General features: G+C 47.4%; 1 protein-coding gene and 1 long non-coding RNA gene across 3 annotated transcripts in view; one reads left to right on the top strand and one right to left on the bottom strand.

Annotated features, from left to right (window-relative positions):
* Positions 1-3695: 3695 nt before the first annotated feature.
* LOC121454332 lies at positions 3696-6350 on the bottom strand. The gene is made up of 3 exons (XR_005975212.1): positions 6313-6350; positions 4930-5060; positions 3696-3890 (listed from the first exon to the last, which is right to left on the bottom strand). It is a non-coding gene; the product is annotated as an uncharacterized LOC121454332 (long non-coding RNA).
* The window catches only part of Acsl5 (acyl-CoA synthetase long chain family member 5), a 49105-nt gene continuing 36398 nt past the window's right edge, over positions 5739-18445 (top strand). Inside the window, exon 1 of one of the 2 annotated variants that reach the window (XM_041661618.1) lies at positions 5739-5877. The gene's annotated coding sequence lies outside the window, so the exon portion shown is untranslated. Of the gene's footprint in view, positions 5878-7299; positions 7837-18445 lie in introns of those variants that run through there. The other variant, XM_041661616.1, reaches the window with a different exon arrangement.

The raw sequence follows: 18445 nt of genomic DNA, 5'->3' as shown, positions 1-18445 counted from the left end.
TTATATCTTGTCTCTTGTGAATAATGCGCAATGCAGATAGGAGCTCAGAGCCCCTGCTTTACTTTCCCTTGTATATAAACTCAGAAGGGGAAGCATTGGATCTCTATCTGGATGTTTATGCCTTTTAAAAGCTCTTGCTGATAAAGGAGCCGGGAGTTCATATTCCCATGTCCTGATTTCGCTCACTCCATGTCAATGATAATGATGATATTTGTATGGCACAATAGAACTCCTAGAATACAGCTGTCCATCCGCACAACAGCCACTCAGTAAAGAGTTAATTGGTTTATCTTGGCCCACTTGTGTGCTATGGATCACCACCTGGTGATGGAGGAAGGTCATTGGTTAAATAAAAAGAAACTGCTTGGCCCTCATTGGTTAGAAGATAGGTGGGTATAAAGCCATCCACTGGAGTATGGTCAACCTACCAGGGGCTACAGCCTTAAAGAAAACAGATTGATCCTCCCCAGAAGCAATTAATTGTTCGTAACTCCCCATTTAAGAGTGGGGGTTCATGAGCCTTGTCTGGGGGATGCTTCTTCTTGCTATTGTGCAAACACCATTCTTGTCAACCCACTGCACATCTCCGGGTAACACTTCCTTCCCAGAACGAATGAACAAGCGGCCTCAAGACAATGCATGCCCAAGCAATCGCTGTCAGTGGCTGGAACTGAGAGGAATTAGCAGCTACTGTCGTTGGAGCTGTGGGTTCAGGTTTCCTCTTATCCTCTGTGAAGCTCCCAATAATGCAGCATGGCAGCCCCTTCATTGCATTAACCCATTACCAAGAAGGAAGACCTGCTGGTAGAGAGAGTTCCCAGCTAGAATGTGTAGTTTGTCCTGAAGGTGTAAGGAGTGAGGCTTTTGTGGGAAATGAACTCAGGAGCAGAAAGGCTGTCCATCTCTTTGAAAGAGGGAAAGGTGGTGGCCAGCTTGATGTTTGGTTTCAATGGCTTATTGGGTCCTGCTGACTTAGAGCAAGAGTTCTTAATGTTTATCAAGAGATCAATGACAGTTCTCAAGAGAAATGTGTATATGCACACAAGAGAATAAGGGGTTGTAGAATTAATGGCACAGAACTACAGTTTGCACTCTGGACCAAAACCACCTGAGCTCAAAGTTTAGCCAAGTGATGCTAGCCATGTGCTTTGAACACACTCATTAGCCTCCTACTGCAAGAAGACCCCTTATTTTCCTCCAGTAAGGGCAATAAGATCTTCCTAGGGTTGCTGTGAGATTAAAGATGAGATGCTGAAAACCTCTTAGAACATAAGAGGCCACTTGGCAGGTGACCTGTAATGTTCTCCACTGTGGGCCCTGATTACAGAAGGCCTCTGTGAGCATCTGAACTGAAGCTGAGGAATTTGCTAAGGATCATTGATCGCTGCCTTGGAAATGTACTTTGAGCATCATTAGCCTTTTGAAGTAGCAGATAAGCAGAATGTCATAGAATTCCAGCAGTCAGTTAAGAGGGCCCTGCTGAAAGAGGGTTTTAGGGTACTTTGCCCCTACCTTTCCATATCACAGTCGAGGACAAACTTCAGTGCCAACTCTACCATGTGGGAAGCTAAAGTTCAGCCTAACATTCCTATCTCTATGACACGTCTACCAGCTACTCAGTGAACCCTGGGTCATGGCATCCCAGCTCCCTTTTTTCTAGTTCATTATTGCTAAAGGTTGACATAGGTTGTTTCATCTACTGCTCTAGTGTTTGCTCTTGGGCCATTCTGCCAGACTCGGACAAGCAATCAGACAGCCTAATATCTTTCCTATCTACAAGTTCCACATCTCTGCATCTCTTGTCACTACAGGCATCTTGTGTATACATCGTCCTCCCCCTCCTCCTCTTCTCTTTCCTCTCCTTCCTTCCTCCTCGCCCTTCTGTGCTGAAACTCAGACCCAGAGCCTTGCACATCCCAGGGAGCTCTTGCCATTGGACTTACTCCCCAGCCCACATCTTCCCTTTCTCATATTCCACCACTCATCTTTGCTCTTGCCTAAACCTGAGAAAACCATTATTTTGTGTACATTCGACAATCTGAACCAAAAGTGTATTCTAAAACTGAGACTCCAAAAGCTTAGGAAGACGCTTCTAGATTCAGAGCCCAGAATATTATTAAAAGAAGAAATTTCAGTTTTCCTCTGTGACTTATTAGATTCAACGTTGTATAGAATCTTGAAATAATCTTTATTATAAATTTTATTTTATTTTTTGGTGTAGTGCTGAAAGTGAATAACATTTTAAAATAGCATTTGATACCATGCCAGACTCTTAAAGGACAATAGGTAAATTACTAGATGCTACAAAATACCCTAAAGTTATTTAAGAAATACATGTGCCTTCCTTCCCTACACTATCAGGGCCTAATCTCCAAGGTATAGGGCCTTAGGAGGTAACATGTCCTATCTATTTTATTTTCTTGTTCAAGCAAACTGTATCTTTCATCCAGCTGATTTCAAGAACCAAATTAAGTATTCATTCTTAGGGTCTGACTCCCACCCCTCACTACTGGTTTTGGATGTTTGAAGGTCTTGTTGACACTCACACCTCCTAGATATGAAGTGGCAGCCTGGAAGAGGTTCAGACAAGGAAGTGTTGTATGAACACACCTGCCTTACCCTGTTTTCAGGCCGTTGGAAAAGCTGGTTTCTATCTGTGAAGTACTCCCAGCCTGTAGCCTAACAGTTAGCATAGTTGCTCCCAGGCTGTTACAGGATTCCGGAATGTTCGTGTCTGGGATTCCAGAACTATGGTATATTGAAAGTGTGTTTCCTTTGTCCCTAAGAAAAGGGAGAGAAGGTATATAAAGCCCACCATCATGTGGAGGAGTGTGTCAGAATCAAGGCTATTGGTTAGACACCACACATCTCAACAACCTAGAATGTGAATGACCTAAAAGAATAAAGGTTTGTACACGTTAGGGGCTGCTGGATGCCTGACTGATTAATAAAATCATTATATTCTAAAGAATATGGCTGTGGGCACTATGAAGAAACGTGTCAAACACACCAGAGATAGTGATTCATCAAGAGATTGTGTGGCTGCTGCAGGGACGGCTCAGTGGGAAGATCACTTGCTTTCTCAGACACACAGCAGACACATATCCGCCAGGCGGACATGGAGACCTGCCTATCTTCCCAGCTCTGGGAGACTGACGGGGGATTTACAGACAAGCTGCTGAGTAGGTGGACTAGTCAGAGAGTTCGAAGTTCAAGTGAGAGACCCTGCCTCACTCTATAAGGTGGAGAGCAACCAAAGAAAACACCAGTGTTAGCTTGTGGCTTCTGCATGCCTGCAAACACACTCAACAGGGACACATATCACATGAGCATGTGCAAAATATTTTATTTTATTGTTTTTGATTTTTGGAGAGAGAGATGGTACGGCCTGTTAGAGCGTTAGGAACCTGAACTCCAGGCTTTACACCATAAGTCAGTACACCACCTTTTGGCATCTCCAGTGCCCCTGAGAGTAAAGTCAAGGTCACTATGTCACTGATGGCTCATTCATACTCACCCTCCACCCTCGACCAGCAAGGAAAAACGCAACACCCGGAGCTCTTCTCACTGCAGTTTATTCCAGGACTTTATTCACTTTCTCTCTCTTTCCCCCTCTCTCCTCTCTCGTCTCTCTCTCTGGACAAACCTCTCCCAGCCCTTAAGTAGGCACGGGCTGCCAACCCCGAACTGCCAGGTGGGCACTGCCCATAGGTTCACGCATATGCAGGCAGCTGATAATCATTGTGTGATCATAGCATAGGTCAGGCCTTAGCCATCTCAGGAGTTGATTATACATCTCCATCAGGTGTGACACCACGCAGCTCGCTACAGTTGTCCATTTTGGCTCGCTACAGTTGTCCATTTTGGCTCTGCTTGACTTTGAGTTAGATCTGTGGAAGGAATGTGGTCAGTCGCAGGACCTCCTAATCAGCAACATCTTTGTCTGGGACTCAGCCAGCTGGCCAGGTTCTCCAAAAACACCAGTTCAGGTCTGGGTCAAACTTGGTCATAACCAAGGCTACCCCTAATGCAACCCTGTGGGTCAAACTTGATCATAACCAAAGCTACCCCCAATACAACCCTTGTAGGTCAAACTTGGTCATAACCAAGGCCATCTCTAATGCAACCCAAGATATTTCTGTATCTGGTTCTATTGAAGTCAGGGTAGATGTTTAAGGCAAACGTTCATCTAGGGTCTCTCCAGAACAATAGCACCCATATTACCGGACACTGACATTAACGCAGATTTTCAGGTCCCAGCTCCTGCTTACTGAATCAAAGCCATGGCATGGGCCCAGACAACTATGTTGTAACATTCCCTCTGGGGGACTGTGACATTTACGAAAGTTTGGAAACCACAGTTTGGCTTGGCGCATCTCACTCTCTGGAGAGTGGGCATCGGCAGGTGTTCAGGCAGTAGTTTGCTGACCAGCATACCTTGCTTGGCACTGATCCAGCCTAGTAGCACTGATGCGCGAAGTTCTCATCATCAGATCACTCTCTTCAGAGCCTCTCAGAAGCCTTTTTCTTCCTGGTACTAAGGAAGGGCTAAGGCTCTTCAGGGAGAGATGACCTTTGAGGTCTATGCCTCTGAGACGTGAATGAGCATTTGGTCTGAGAAGATCCTATGTTGTTTGCATGCTAACCACCGCACACGAATTGAGCAGGAAGTGGCGCTGGTGCCTCACTTTGATTCTGAACACCTGGCCATGTACCTTAACAAAATAAACCTTACTCTACATTCCTAAAGGGCTGCTGCACAGAAAGCACTCAAGCACTGCAGGATCACTGGTGGCATAGATCAGCGAGGCAACATCACAGAGGGCCAAAGCATGCAATGCGTATCTGTGGCCCTGCCTCAGGCCTGGGCTGGCTACTGCCTGGTTCTAAGATTTTAGTACCTTCTTGACAAGGGTTTATTGGCCTCACCTGATGAGTAGAGGTTGGGCCGGTTCTGCAGAGCCTCTTTTGTTGTTGTTGTTTTTAATCTCTCTGTATTCTTTCTGATTAGTGATATCTTTGCAGTCTTAAAGCTTAAGGAACAGCACGGTCATGAGCATCTTCCACATGGAGAGAAGGAGGAAGGTAGACAAAGCTGTGAGGCAACAGCCACGTTGCTGCTTCCGGTGCCTTTCCAGGGTTGAGGAGGACAGGCTGTGCCTGTGAACCTGCTCTCTCTGAAGACAGCACACTGGGTTCGTCTTATGGTTCACATTTCAGACTTCAGGCCAGCTCTGCTTGTTTGTTTGCTTTGGAATATCCTGGATTATCCCGGCTTTCCTAGGAAGCTCATCTCCAAACCCAAACTTACTCTGGCCAGATCTTGAAGCCATAGCCTGAGTCAGTGCAAGTGACTACCCCCCCTCCCCCCATCCTGTCATCCTAAAATTAAGGTGCACTTTCTCTGCCTTATTATTCTAGTCTGGCCTCTTTCTGTTTCAGTCCCAAAGATGGGGGCAAAGAAAAAACTCACACGCAGAGCCCCTATTCATTGCCTACTCCTTCCCCCGAAGTCTGAGCTTTATAACAGTTTCACCCCACTCAATAGCACTTTCTGAGCCAATTGCTCTTTGTTTTTTTCCTCTTAAATCCATTGCCTAACAATCTCTTGTTTAACCTTTTGCCAAATTCTCCACTTCTGTCAGAGGTGACTAAAAGTGTTTGAGCAGGTAACTTCTACCTTTGCACCTCTATTGCAACAGGTCCAAAGGTTCCAGAAGAGCTGGCAGGACACTCTGAGGACAGGATCCAGTGACTTCAGATGTGCCTAGTCCCAGAGCGTGGAGAGTCAGAGGCTGCTGCATGTGGTGCTGAACCAGCAAGCCAGCTGCAAGAGGAGCCATTCCTCGACCCAGCAACTGTGACTGTTCTCACAAGGTGAGCTGCCTTCACAGGTCTAGGGGAGTAGGGGCTGTGGGGGGCAGTGGGATGCGTATTCATCCTCAACCTGCTTCAAGTTCTTTCGAAACACGAGTGGTAATCTCAGTCGACTTGTGTGGGAGGCAAAGAAAGAAATCAATTGGGAAGGGAAACATTTGAGCCACTTGAGGAGAGGGGGGGGGATTGGAAGAGAATATTGTCACTTTTTAAAAGGCATAAAACTTTGGAAAGTTAAAGACTGAATCAGGATGTAGGTTTCCTTCACGTGCCATTCAGAAATTCTTAGTTAAAGGTGCCTCTTAACTGCTGGCAATTGAGACTCCTATTGGAAGGGAGGGAGTAGCAGGGATGCTGTTAGGGGCTGGCAAGCATCCTACGGATATGATATGTGTTGGCTCAGGGGGCATCTACTGCTAGGGCAGCAACACTAACCTCATATTTTCGACACATCTCTGAGGTGTTGGATCCTGTGGCTTGGCTTTAGATAAGACATGGTGGTCAGTCAGTCCATGGTCTGCTCCAGTCATCCAAGACAGAAGTCTTGGGTGATGTCAGAATTCTCCCATTAAAGTCTTTGGATTACAATCTTGCTGAACTTGACATTCAGTTCTAGAGGAGACCAGTAGCCACAATATTAGTTGGTTTCCTCTGACCCGCAACAGCTAAGAAGGGCCTTAGAGAGATGGGGGGGGGGGGGGCTTGGCATCCACTCTGCCATCTAATGGTCTCCTCTGAAGAAAATTGTTTCCGGGGAAGCTCTGAAACTAAACAAAAGCCAGAGGCACCTCCTTCTATCCTTCCAAAGAGGACAGACCTGCTGTTCTCTGAGATATGGCTCCATTTTCCTGGCCTCCCCTGCAGGAGTGGGTGCTCTCTGCAGAGAGAAGGAATCCCTTAAGGTAGCTGGTGCTCTCAGGAAGAGCCAGGCTCATCTTGAACTTCCTGCTGATCCTTTTTGGAGGGATCTAGGCTAGGAAAGTGCTGTGTAATTCTGCCTGTCTGTAGTGTTGCTGCTGGGTGGGGGTGGGGGGGCAGAACCTGTCATTCTAGAACGGGATCTCCTCGTACCCCTGGGAGACCAGACAAAGCCTTAAAGGGTGAGCAAATAAGCCAATCGCGAACCCGGGGTAATGCTGAGGTGTGAGAGGGGTCACAGAACACAATTTTACATTAAACTTGGCTGACTGGAAGGCCGATCTGGTGTGTCAGAGGAAAAAGAGCCACGTCAATTTAATGGCTCGCTGCCCCAGTGGTTCCTGGCTTATTTTGTTTCTTCTGTTGTCTCTGTGAGGACCGCCGGTGTTCCTGAGTCGGCAGCTCTGGGGAAGGGGAGAGGGGCTACGTGAAGACAGTTGTGTTGAGACTGACCCAAGGGCGGAGGTCCCTCTATCTGGACTTTCCTGTCCTGCAAACGCAGCGGGGAACAACGTCACCTCCGTCTCTCTGGCAGTGAATCCAGGGGCACCTCAACTCGGTTTCATTTGGATTTTCGTCTTAGGAGAGCTAGTGGGACCAGCGGGAGCAGGTGGACTGTGTGGATGCAAGGTGGCTTTTGTTTCAGCCCTAAGGGGCTGGGGCTGAAGGCTTTAAAAAAACGAGCCGGGGTAGCTTTGGCTGCCTGGCTCCCTCCTCCTGGTCAGAAGCGCTTCCACTTTCAGTTGTGAAAGAGGAAAAAAAAAAACAAAAAACCAGGAAGTGAAGTCCCCAGCACCAGTATGTCAGAAAGCCCGGCTATGGCCTGGTTGGGACAGCTGAGGGCAGGGCAGAAGGGGGGACACTAGCCAGTCTGCCTGCCTGCCTGTCTGCCTGCTTGCCTGCCTGCATGGACGCTCTGAAGCCACCCTGTCCCTGGAAAAGCCCGGGCTGAGGAAGGAAGCATAGGGGCTCTCCTGCCAGCCAGAAGCCGGATCCAGGAAGCCCCGCTCAGAAGCTCCCAGGCATTCGGCCCCTCACAGGGTAAGGGATCTGGAGCCGGGTGTGCTCCAAGGGCGGGCTCCGGGGCGTGTGGCAGAGGCATCCCGGTCCCCCTCCTCCCTGCCCAGCTTCAGGAAGCTGCTTGCAATTCACGGGCTCGCTGCGCCCCACGTGTGCGCCATGCTCTTTCTGCCCCGGGGGTGGGGGTGGGGGCTTCCAGGGCTACCTGAGCTCCGTGCACCGGGAGGTGAGGGAAAGGAGGAAGGGACAATGGGAGGGGATTTTCTCCGTCTCTTTTCCGAGGTGGATTACGGCGACCGTTTATTTTTTTCTTTTTCCGGGCCTGTGCACGTGGCATGGCTCCCTGTGGTGGGCTGGGGGTTTAACCTTGATTTTCACTGGACTTTAACCCCCTCTGAGGGTAGGAACTGAGGAATGAAAGTGAGGAGATGCAGAAACTGAATGGCTCCCGAATAAAGTCAGGTCTCTTTCCAGGGCTATAAGCACGGGCTAGATCTAAGATGCTCTTGAGGGGCTTTGAGGGAGTGAGCATGGACCAGGGGCTCCATGGCTGGGTTTTGATACCCCATGTGATATAACAGCCCCCGCTGCCCCCCTTTGACAGTCCAGTCTGAATGGCAGGATTGAATACAAGATACTCTTGAAGGGCTTTGAGGGAGTGAGCATGGAGAAGGGGCTCCATGGCTGGGTTTTGATACCCCATGTGGTATAACACACTTCCCCCTACCCCCCTTTGACAGTCTAGTCTGAATGGCAGGACTGAATCTAAAGTTTGTACTTCAAGTGGATGGGTGCCCTGTAAGAGGCAGGGTCTCAATTAAATAAAGCGCTGGTCAGGTTGGGAAACTGGAGACGGAAGTCGTGGACTCTGAGCCTGCCCTCTATGTCCACGGAGCAGCTGTCTCGGGGAACTTCCGAATTCCCCTTGGAAGAAGCACAGTATAAAAGTGTGCGGGCATCGCTCGTGTGCCTGTCTCAGCTGGTGAAAGGCACAAAAGCCCGAATAAAGCAACAGCTGGAAATGCAGGCAGGCAGGCAGGCAGGCAGGCAGGCAGGCAGGAGGAGGGCAGGTAACACAGGCAGGTGAAGTCGCTGTGTCTAATGGGATCTTGGTGATGGGAACACTAGAAAAATTTGCTGCACATATAACCCAGAAAAGCACAATAAATTTAATTTTTGTAAAAATACTGTCCAGACCAAACCAAATTTCAGCCAGGCATCTGGCTTAAGGTGATGTTGTCGTTTTGTTTTTCTGAAACCGACTTTCCCTGCAGTCTAGGCTGAGCTGGGAACTCCTTAGAGAAGGCTGGTGATCCCCCTGCCTCAAGTGTCTTAAGTGCTGGGGTCATAGGTGTGTTATATGACACTTCCTTAGGGCACAAACACATTCCACAAGGTCAGTGTGCCTCTTTGCACCCCAGGGCTCCAGAGGGGGGGACACTACGAAAGAACAGAGAACTCAGTTGTGTGCCAACACACATAGCAGATATTATATTTGGTCAAGGCAATCTTTTGAGGTGGATGACTTTACTCTTTGCTGGTTAAGAGAATAGCATCAGAGAAGTGCAGCTGCTTCCCCAAGGCCACAGAGCAAGCAGATTGTCAATTGTATTGGAATTTTAGTCAGTCTGATGCTTTCAAAAGTAAAATATTTACAGTTCTATTTTGAAAACTTGCTCTTTGTTCACTTGTAGGGTTAACCTTCCTTTGGATAGCCTAAAAGTTTAGCCTGTAAAAAGATTTTCATGTGTGACACTCTTGATACCAAGTATTGAGTTTACATGGTCAGCCCCTATTTGAGATTTTTCTGGAACCATGAATATTACTGCTGCCGTCATCAGGGAAGCACTTAGACCCCAATGGATCCGTTTCTTTTGATTCTAAACAGAAACCCATGGAATAGGGTTAGAAGTGAGACTTAGAAAAACACTCAGATGGCGATGCTTGGGCCTGGAATCTGAACCTGGGCTCATTTGATTCCCAGGGTAATATGTACTTTAACACTGATGAGTCGTGCTTAACGCATAGGCCAAAGAATAAGAGACTGGACGATAGTTAATCTTTAGCAAACCTTCCCATCTCAAATCCATATAGACAGGATGTAGACAGACTAGTCGGGGCTGGGGGAAGGAGTGAGGGGTGAGTGGTTCACAAGTATGGGGTTCCCTTTTGGGATGATGGAAAATGGTTTGGAATTAAATAGAAGTATTGATGGCATAGCATTGTGGATATGCTAGAGGGTCCATTTAAGAAAGTTTAAGTTTTAAAAAGTGAATTCACCTTAAAAAAAAAAAAAGAAAGAAAGAAAAAGAAGAGGAAGAAGCGTCTTCTGTCTTGCAGGCAGATGAGCTCAGCCCCAGATTTGGCACCATTTTTATAAAGCAGGAGTATACTGCCTGCCTGCTATGTCTCATACTCGTGCCTAGCAGATGCAGTGACTCTTGGCTGGGTGCAGCCAGAGGTGACTTTTGAGTTTGGCAGCGCTCTGCAAGTGTGGTATGGTCCCAGCAGTGACCTCAGCCTTCACAGCTCACACAGCAATTCTGTGGTCGGTACTTCTGGGTCTGTCAGGATGAGACACAGTCTCTCTGCAGCCCTGCCCACAGGCACAGGGCAGGATTCCTTCTCGCTTCCCCATTCTTGGGATGTGCATAAATAAATGACTTCATAGGGTTTGGAAGGTCAGCCAGTCCATGAACTGCTACTACAGATCTCTCGGTCTTCCTGGGTCCTTCTACTCTCAGCCGGGGGTTTGTGAGTGGCTTGTGGGAGGACTTGAGGAAGGGGGTGGGGCTGGGTCAGAGATAGTCCTGTCTCCTCCAATTAGAAGAGCTGCCTTTAAATAGGAACAAGGACTTGTTAAGACATTCATCTGCAGGAGGAACCAAGATGACGATTATATCTTTTGGGACAGTTCATAACAGATGATGTGACCGGAGAAAGGCTGTGAAAATGGAGGCAAGAAAAGAGAAACTCATTCTGCTTGTATGCGTACAGGCACACTACACATGTGTGCAGGGGCGTGTAGACGTGTAAGTGCACCTGGTGCCAGAGGCCAACCTTTGGAATTCTTCCTCAGCTTCTTGCCGTATTTGTTGTGAGACAGGGGTTCTCATTGGTCTGGAACTCAACAAGTAGACTAAGTTAGTACCAGAACTCTACTGTCTCCACCTTTCCGGAACTGGGACGATAAACACATGCCACCACACCGGACCTCGTCTGAGAACCTAACTTAGGTCCTCAGGCTTACGCAAGCAAGAACTGTGCTGACTGAACCATATCCCAGCCCCGACAAGAGCTTTTTTCCCTCAGGACTTGCCATGTGCCCAATAGTACACCAGGTACCACAGCACTTTGCTGCGTGCTCTTGAAAGCATGGGTTTGCAGGGATGTTGAGTAACTGTTCCCGGGTCTGCCCATCTCAGAAATGAGAGATCTGCTGTTCCAGAGTCAGAAAAGCAATGACCTTGGAGGTTTGCCTCTGGACAGGCTAGTCCTGGCATCAGGCTTACTGCCTCCACTTCAGATCTGGTGATGCTTGACCATTGGTCTAGCCAGGTAGTGTGAGAGCCGGCTGTGCAGAGAACCCAGGCAGGAAGGTCTCTTTCACAACCACTTGCTTGCGTCACCTCCTCTTTATCACGAAGGAATGATGAGGACCAAGCACTTTGTCCATTCTATCATTTTACAGACCCTCTTATCAAACCTGGGAAACTTGTGGTGCTGGCTGTGCTCTCTGTGTTCTCAAATCTCACTGGTCAGCAAGAAGCTAGGGCTGCTCTTTGGGGGTGTTCACCTATGAGACGTTTTCCTGTAGGGTGGGGCCTTTGGACTGTGATTTCTTTGAAGCATAATAGTACATCAAGGTTAGTTTTATCAATCTGAGTGGGGGATTTGTCACTTCCTGTCACCACCCTGTGGGTGGCTCCACAAATATCCTAAGGGACTGAGTTAATAGGCTGTTGGGATTTGAATTAGCAAGGGGTGTCCTATTAAGTACCACTTGACTCCACTGGCCTAGGCCTGTGGCCACTGCCACCATACCCCCAGTGACTGTCCGACTCCAGGGGGTGCAGTATTCGTGCTGTGCACCCTCGCTGTCTCAGTGATTTCTCTTGGAGCCTTTCTTTCTCCTGAACTAAAAACGAACCTTCCACCTCCATCAGAAATACCACTTGCCAGGGGTCAGTGAGAGAGGGAGGAGGAAGGGTAGTGGGCGTGAATGTGAACAAGAAGACCTTAGAAGCGCATGGAACTGCCCTAACAGTTGTGATGTATCATCAGTGTTGTTAAAAAGCAACCCTCCCCTCATTTCCCTCCTCTAAGTGCTGCCCTTTCCACTCTCATCTCCAGCCCCCATTCCCCAGGCCTCCCCTCCCCTCCCTTCTGCTTTGGTCCATCCAACCTACAGTGATGGGATGTATTCAGGAAGCTGGCTGATAAGGCACAGACAAGAGCTGAGAAAGATGCTCTGCTGGGTTTGATGACGGCAGAGTGTGTGGGAGTGTCTTTCTGTCTGTGGTCTTCACTGGTTAGATCTCCATCTTCCATGGACCCCGGAAAAGAGACTGTTAGCAGGAAGGCAAGTGCTCAAGGATCACACCTCTGGGCCTGTAGTGATTCGAAGGGCTGTCTAGCTGCTCCTGTCCACCAGGCCTGTGCTCCCTCAGACTCGCATGCTCATTCCACACCTTTGTTTCTTTCATGGAGCAGAGACCTGCAATGCTGCCAAGGGAGGAGCTATGCATTCTAATGTTCTTAACACTGGACCGACTACTGGGCCCACCAGCCCGAGGTCCTTGTTTGCCTTTTCTTCCCCTTTTTCTTCTGTTCTGCTCTTCCTTTCTCTTTTCATCTTCCTCTTGTTCTTTTCTGTTTTGCCAGGGTCTTTTGGTTTTGGTTTTATTTTATTTTGGCATTGTGTTTTTGAGATAGGCTCCCGTGTATTGCAGGCTGGTCCCAAACTCGCTATATGACAGAGGATGTCCTTGAATCTGATCTTCAGAATACTGGGATGACAGGTATGCCCATACCTAGGGCTCTGTGCAGGCTGGCCCAGACTCTGCCAGCTTGCTGTATTCTCAGCACAACTCACCTTTTCCAAAGAGAACATGGAAATCAAAGGGCCATGGGGAAAATAAACACAATTTTCACCACACATACTTTTGTCTGTCCCAAACAGTCAACATTTGGACACACCCCAACAGAGCACATGAGCTCCCTGAGAAAATGGCTTCATCCCCTACTCTCTGAGTAATTCCAAGTGCATTTCCTTCTTGTTGAGTATCTTAGCTGCCTGGACGTAGTGGATCTAAATATCTGAGGGCACACATGACATGCTCAGGACTCTGCCTTGGTCTCCTTTACATCGGGCAGCTATTACCCTGCTGATGTGAAGGCCCAGCCATGGTATTCCCAAGGAAGATCAAGTAGACTCCAGTCCAGGCATACATTGTGGTTCTTCTGAGACTGAATTCTGCAGTGAGTGTCCTTCAACAGATCCCCTCCCCCTGGTTGTCCTTCTCCAAGCCAGTGTCAGTGACGAGCAAAAGAAAGAGGTGGCACAGTCTCGGTGGGTTCCCGCTTTACCTTGGGGTCTGTGCTGGGTGTACTGGGATCTAAAGGCTAGGACGGCCTTCACATGGGGTGCTCATGACATATCCCAGAGGCATTCACTGAGTCACAGAAGCCTCAGTGAGAAGCAAACCAGAAGAAGATGCCCGCAGCTGTCCCGGGTTCCAGGCCTGTGTGTGCAATGGATCTTCTTCTGACAACTCCTCTGATTCATTTACAGTGTGCTTGCTTATGGGAGGTGCCTTACCTCTTTCAGCTGTGGGAATCATCGGGCTAAGGAGGGAGAGGGCAGTGGGAGGTGCTTCTTACTTGGTTCTTGTTGTTACTCCACCCCCACCTTTAATTGTTTAAACAATAGCGGTCAATCTTTCCATGCTTTGGAAAGCACTCCCCATCCACCTCCTGGGTCTTTAATAGGGTTCCCTCTTATGATATTGTTATCCTGCTCTGCTCACTAATCTTTATGAAGAACACAAGATGCCATTTGTCTGACTTCCTGAGTGACTGTGCATGCGTGTGCCAGAGAGAGAGGGAGGAGGGGAGAGAGAGAGAGAGAGAGAGGAGAAAGGAGAGGGGGAGAGAGAGAGAAACAGAGAGACAGAGAGAGAGGAGAGAGAGAAAGGAAAGAGAAAGGAGAGAGAGAGGAGAGAGGAGAGAGAGGAAGAGAGAGGAGATAGAGACAGACAAAGAGAGAGAAGAAAGAGAGGAGAGAGGGAGAGGAGAGAGAGGGAGAGAAGAGAGGGAGAAGAGAGAGGGAGGGAGGGAGGGAGGGAGGGAGAGAGAGAGAGAGAGAGAGAGAGGAGAGAGAGTGTGTTTCAGAACATCCAGGAGGAGCAGGTCTGCCCGGTCACGTGGCTGATGTAAGGAGATGGCCTGAGAGCCCAGGTGCGGCTGAGTGGCTGGGAAGTTACCTGCTTGCTCACGTCAGGATCTCACAGCCTTCCTTAGCTACCTGGAAGATGTTGAAAGCTGCATATTCATGGTTCCTTTGGCACTGTGACTCAGACTCCACCTTTGTTCTGGATTCTTATCTGCTGGGGAGCTGAATGGAAACGTTTCCACCCTCAGACCTGCGGTGCAGGCTGGCTTGCTCAGGGGCCGAGACATCTTTACACACTGGAAGCCCTGGAAAAGGCCCCTGTGGAATGCTGTTTCGTGAGGAGGGACCAGCACAGAGGGAAACAAGGCTGGGAGGCGGTGGTGGTGTTCCCAGGTGTGTTCACAGATGCTGTACTGAACTGGGGGCGGGATATTCTACACCAGCCGCCTGAGTCAGAGGCAGGATAATAGCTGTGTATATTAGCTTGGAGATAAAACAAAATACACATTTCAGATTAAGCAATATGTACCATCAAACATTTCCTTCCCAGTTAGAGCCTCCCTAACCACTCAGCCCTTCTTGTAGAACCCAGTCCCTTTTGCCTATGCTGTTTCATCCTCAGTGTTCCACCATGCCATATTGCTTGTCACATTCTCCAGTGGACAACGATCCCATTTAGCACAGCTCTTGTTTGTTTGTCTTGTTTTCTTTTTCTTTTTCCGTTTCTTTCTTTTCTTTTTTTTCTTTTTTTTTTTTTTTTTTGAGACAGGGCCTTGTAGCAGCTTTGACTGTCCTGGAACTTGCTCTATAGACCAGGCTGGCCTGGAACTCACAAAGATCCACCTGCCTCTGCCTCCTGAGTGCTGAGGTTAAAGGTGTGTGCCACCAACACCTGGCTGGACTGAGTTTGTAATCTGAGCTCTCAGAGGGCTGAAGCAGAATTGTGAGCTTAAGGCTAGCCTGGGCTAGATGATGAGACCTTTTCTCAACACCCCCCACAAAAACATCAATCTATGCAGACGGGACTTCATAGCTATACCTCAGGATCCATAACGATTACCTGATTTGTTTTTGCGTCCTTTAAAAGCCTTTGGTTGAATGATTAGGAAGCTAAGACTTTCTGGGACAATCTACTAATTATTCCCCTCCACCTGTCTTTCCTGTGAAGAGTGTCCCTTGCCTTCAGAAGCACCAGTCCCTAAGCAGTCCGTCCTAGTTACCCGAATCACATGCACTTCAGTTAGCGGTAGATGCTGGAGCTGCTCTCAGATCAACACTTTGGAATCTGTGTGCTCACGAAGACTTCCATTGCAGAGAAGTGCTATCGCTAGGTTACCCACCTAAACAGGTAGACTTCTCAGGGCCTTTGTATTTGAAACTTTCCTCTAGCTTGAATGATGTTGATGGTAATAGCGAAGACTGGACAGGCATAGCTCTAACAATCTACACATACGTTTGTTTAGTCCTTAAAGCACATCACCAGCCTGACGAGGGAGATACTGTTGCCATTTTATAGACAGAAGTCATGGAGAGGATTTAAGCTCATGGGCTGACTCTGGTCCAAATCCTCAGGCTGTACTTCCTACAATGTCTCTAAGCCCTTTGTTAAGCTGATGGTTTTCTACTGGATAAATTGACGGTAGAATCACTGGGGCAAAGGGTAAACATTTAAACTGTAGCAGAGGGCAACTCCCCCTCTTAAGAGGTTGTACCAAATTTACATTCCATAATTAACATTGTATGTTGTACTCCGTCTCTGCTGACTTAACAGGGAATGGGGGAGACAGGCAGGCACTTTTAAGTTTGTATTTTTTGAAAAAAGGTAACTGAAGTTGAATTTCTTGTCCTCAATCTAAGGACTCTACTTTCCCACACACATGCCACTGATATTGCTGCCCTTGTTTCATTGGGTTAGATTTTGTCTCTAGCTTCTGAGTGTTTGGTGCAGGGAAGCGGCTCTTGGCCTATGTATGGTATTTGATGCTTTCCTCATGGTACTTTTCAATGAGACACTCACTTTTGAAAGTTTTGTGTAATTAAGCTTGTCATTGTTTCTATTTCTGGATTTCAGTTTACATGTCTGTCTTGAGTCTTTCCCACTAACATTCTAAACTTTGTTTTTGTAATACGCTTTTCATTGTGCTATATTTGAAGACGTTGATCCATCTCCAACTTACTTTACTGGAGTAAATCAATAATCAGCTTTATATGTTTTCGCTCTAAGTGGCTACCCTGTTATCCCAGTGTATTTATTGTAAGTAAAGAGAACCTATTTTGATCTTTACTATGCTAGTTGGTACATATTTATAATGCCTACTGAGTGTGTTTCATGCGTATTTTACTAAATAAATGTGTATACTCCGTAGCTACTAGAAAACTTTCATAGCTCACTAGTGAAATTCAAGTGTGATAATGTTTGCCCAGTTCCATTATTTTTTAGAACTTTTTTGACTCTCCTTGTGATTTTTATTTTTCTGGGTGTTTTTACAAGATAGTATCAGGTTACCGGGAAAAATCATGTTAGTTTTAGAGTTGCTACAGAAGCGTAGATTCAAGGAGACAAATCTCAACTGTTTCAGGCATGTTCTTCCATGCGCTCCCACATGCCGCCCTGCATGCATGGAGGCCAGGCGATAGTGTCTGGGAGCCAGCTCTCTCCTCCCATGCTGGGGTTAGCAGGGGTGTCCCGCAAGTTGTCCGCTTTCGTGGTGAGCACCATTACCCTTGAGTCATTCCGCCAGCCCTCAACATTTATGTTTTCCCTGCAATGGTGTCTTTTTCCATGATTTTTTAATTAGTTATTTATATGAAGTATGGGAAGCTTTGACTTCCTTGTGTGCTGAGTTTTTCCTCGCTGCCTTACTGGATTATGTCAGCAATTAAAAAGTAAAAGAGTACTAACTGCCTCTATTTCCTAAGAAGGTTTTTTTTTTTCTTTTTTTGTTTCCTCTCAGCTTTTTTTTCTATTCTGGCTGCAGCCTCCCCTCACCCATCCTCCCCTCCCAGTCCCTCTCCTGCACCCCCAACCCCCTCCTTTTCTCTCTCCATCCAGGAAAGGGCAGGTATCAATAAAACATGGCATATCAAGTTGCAGTAAGACTAAGCACCTCCCCATGTATAAAGGCTGGGCAAGGTGACCCGGTATGAGAAGTAGGGTCTCAAAAGTCAGTAAAAGAGGCAGAGACAGCTCCTCTCAGCTTTGGTTTGAGATAGTGTGTCACTATATTGCCAGGGCTGGTCTCCAGCTCCTGGACTCATATATTCTTCCTGATTCTGCTTCAACTTTTATCTGTCCTGTAGTGAAAACTGATGCCACACTTTGTGTGTCTGTTGTATGTGTATGTACCTGGTCATGTGTGCATGTATAGACATCCCCATGGGTGCATGCAGAGCCCAACAAGTATCTTCTATCTTTCCACCTTGTTTCTGTTTTTGAAGTAGTGTCTCTCACTGAAACTAGACCTTACTAATTCAGCTAGATTGTGGTCAGCCAACCCCCCAGGATCCTCCACTCTCTGCTTCTCCAGTCCTGAGATTACAGGCTTGTGCAACCTGGGTTTTTTCGTTTGTTTGTTTGTTTTTCCTTGAGACAACATCCTCCCTTGCCTGAGAAAAGAGCACACATCTCACTGAGCTTCATTGCACAGTAGTGAAGAGGCTACCCCATTCTTCCAGGCATACTAATGATCCTATTGGCTCGCAATGCCCCTTTGACCTTTGGCTATTGCTTTTCCTGGCCATATAGGTGCCGTGGTTGATAAATGAGGAGGGGTCATTAAGGCTGAATTAGAAATGGGGAGCCCGGGCCAGAGTTTTCCTACTCGGCATCCTAATGACACCTCGGGAATCCTGGGGTTTTAGACATGTGACATAGTCTCTAAGCGACAAAAAGCACACCAAAGTATGGAATAATCTGTTAACTAATGGGTGTGAGGACTTGGGAGACCCTGGTCTCCATTTTAATGAGCTTTTACCTACCACAGAAGTCCATATATGCAGCAAGAAAACAGAGAAACCAATTCAGTCTAAATGAGCCTGGCCACTTTCTAGAAGGCAGATTTTTTTTTTTTTAATTTATAGATGCTGACTTAGATGTCATTATTGCATGGGAAATAATTAGTTCTCCAGGAATAGAAAACAAAGAAATCCTGCCTTATCATCTACAGTTCCTCCAAGTCACATAGTGATTGTTGGCTAGACTTCCTACAGATGGCAAAAACACGATCTCTTCAGTCC

Source organism: Microtus oregoni, unplaced genomic scaffold (genome assembly GCF_018167655.1).
Source record: "Microtus oregoni isolate MIOR12 unplaced genomic scaffold, Mior012 000012F_ref0000307, whole genome shotgun sequence".
NCBI classification, from domain to species: Eukaryota; Metazoa; Chordata; class Mammalia; order Rodentia; family Cricetidae; genus Microtus; species Microtus oregoni.
This window is presented reverse-complemented; position numbering and strand designations above follow the sequence as displayed.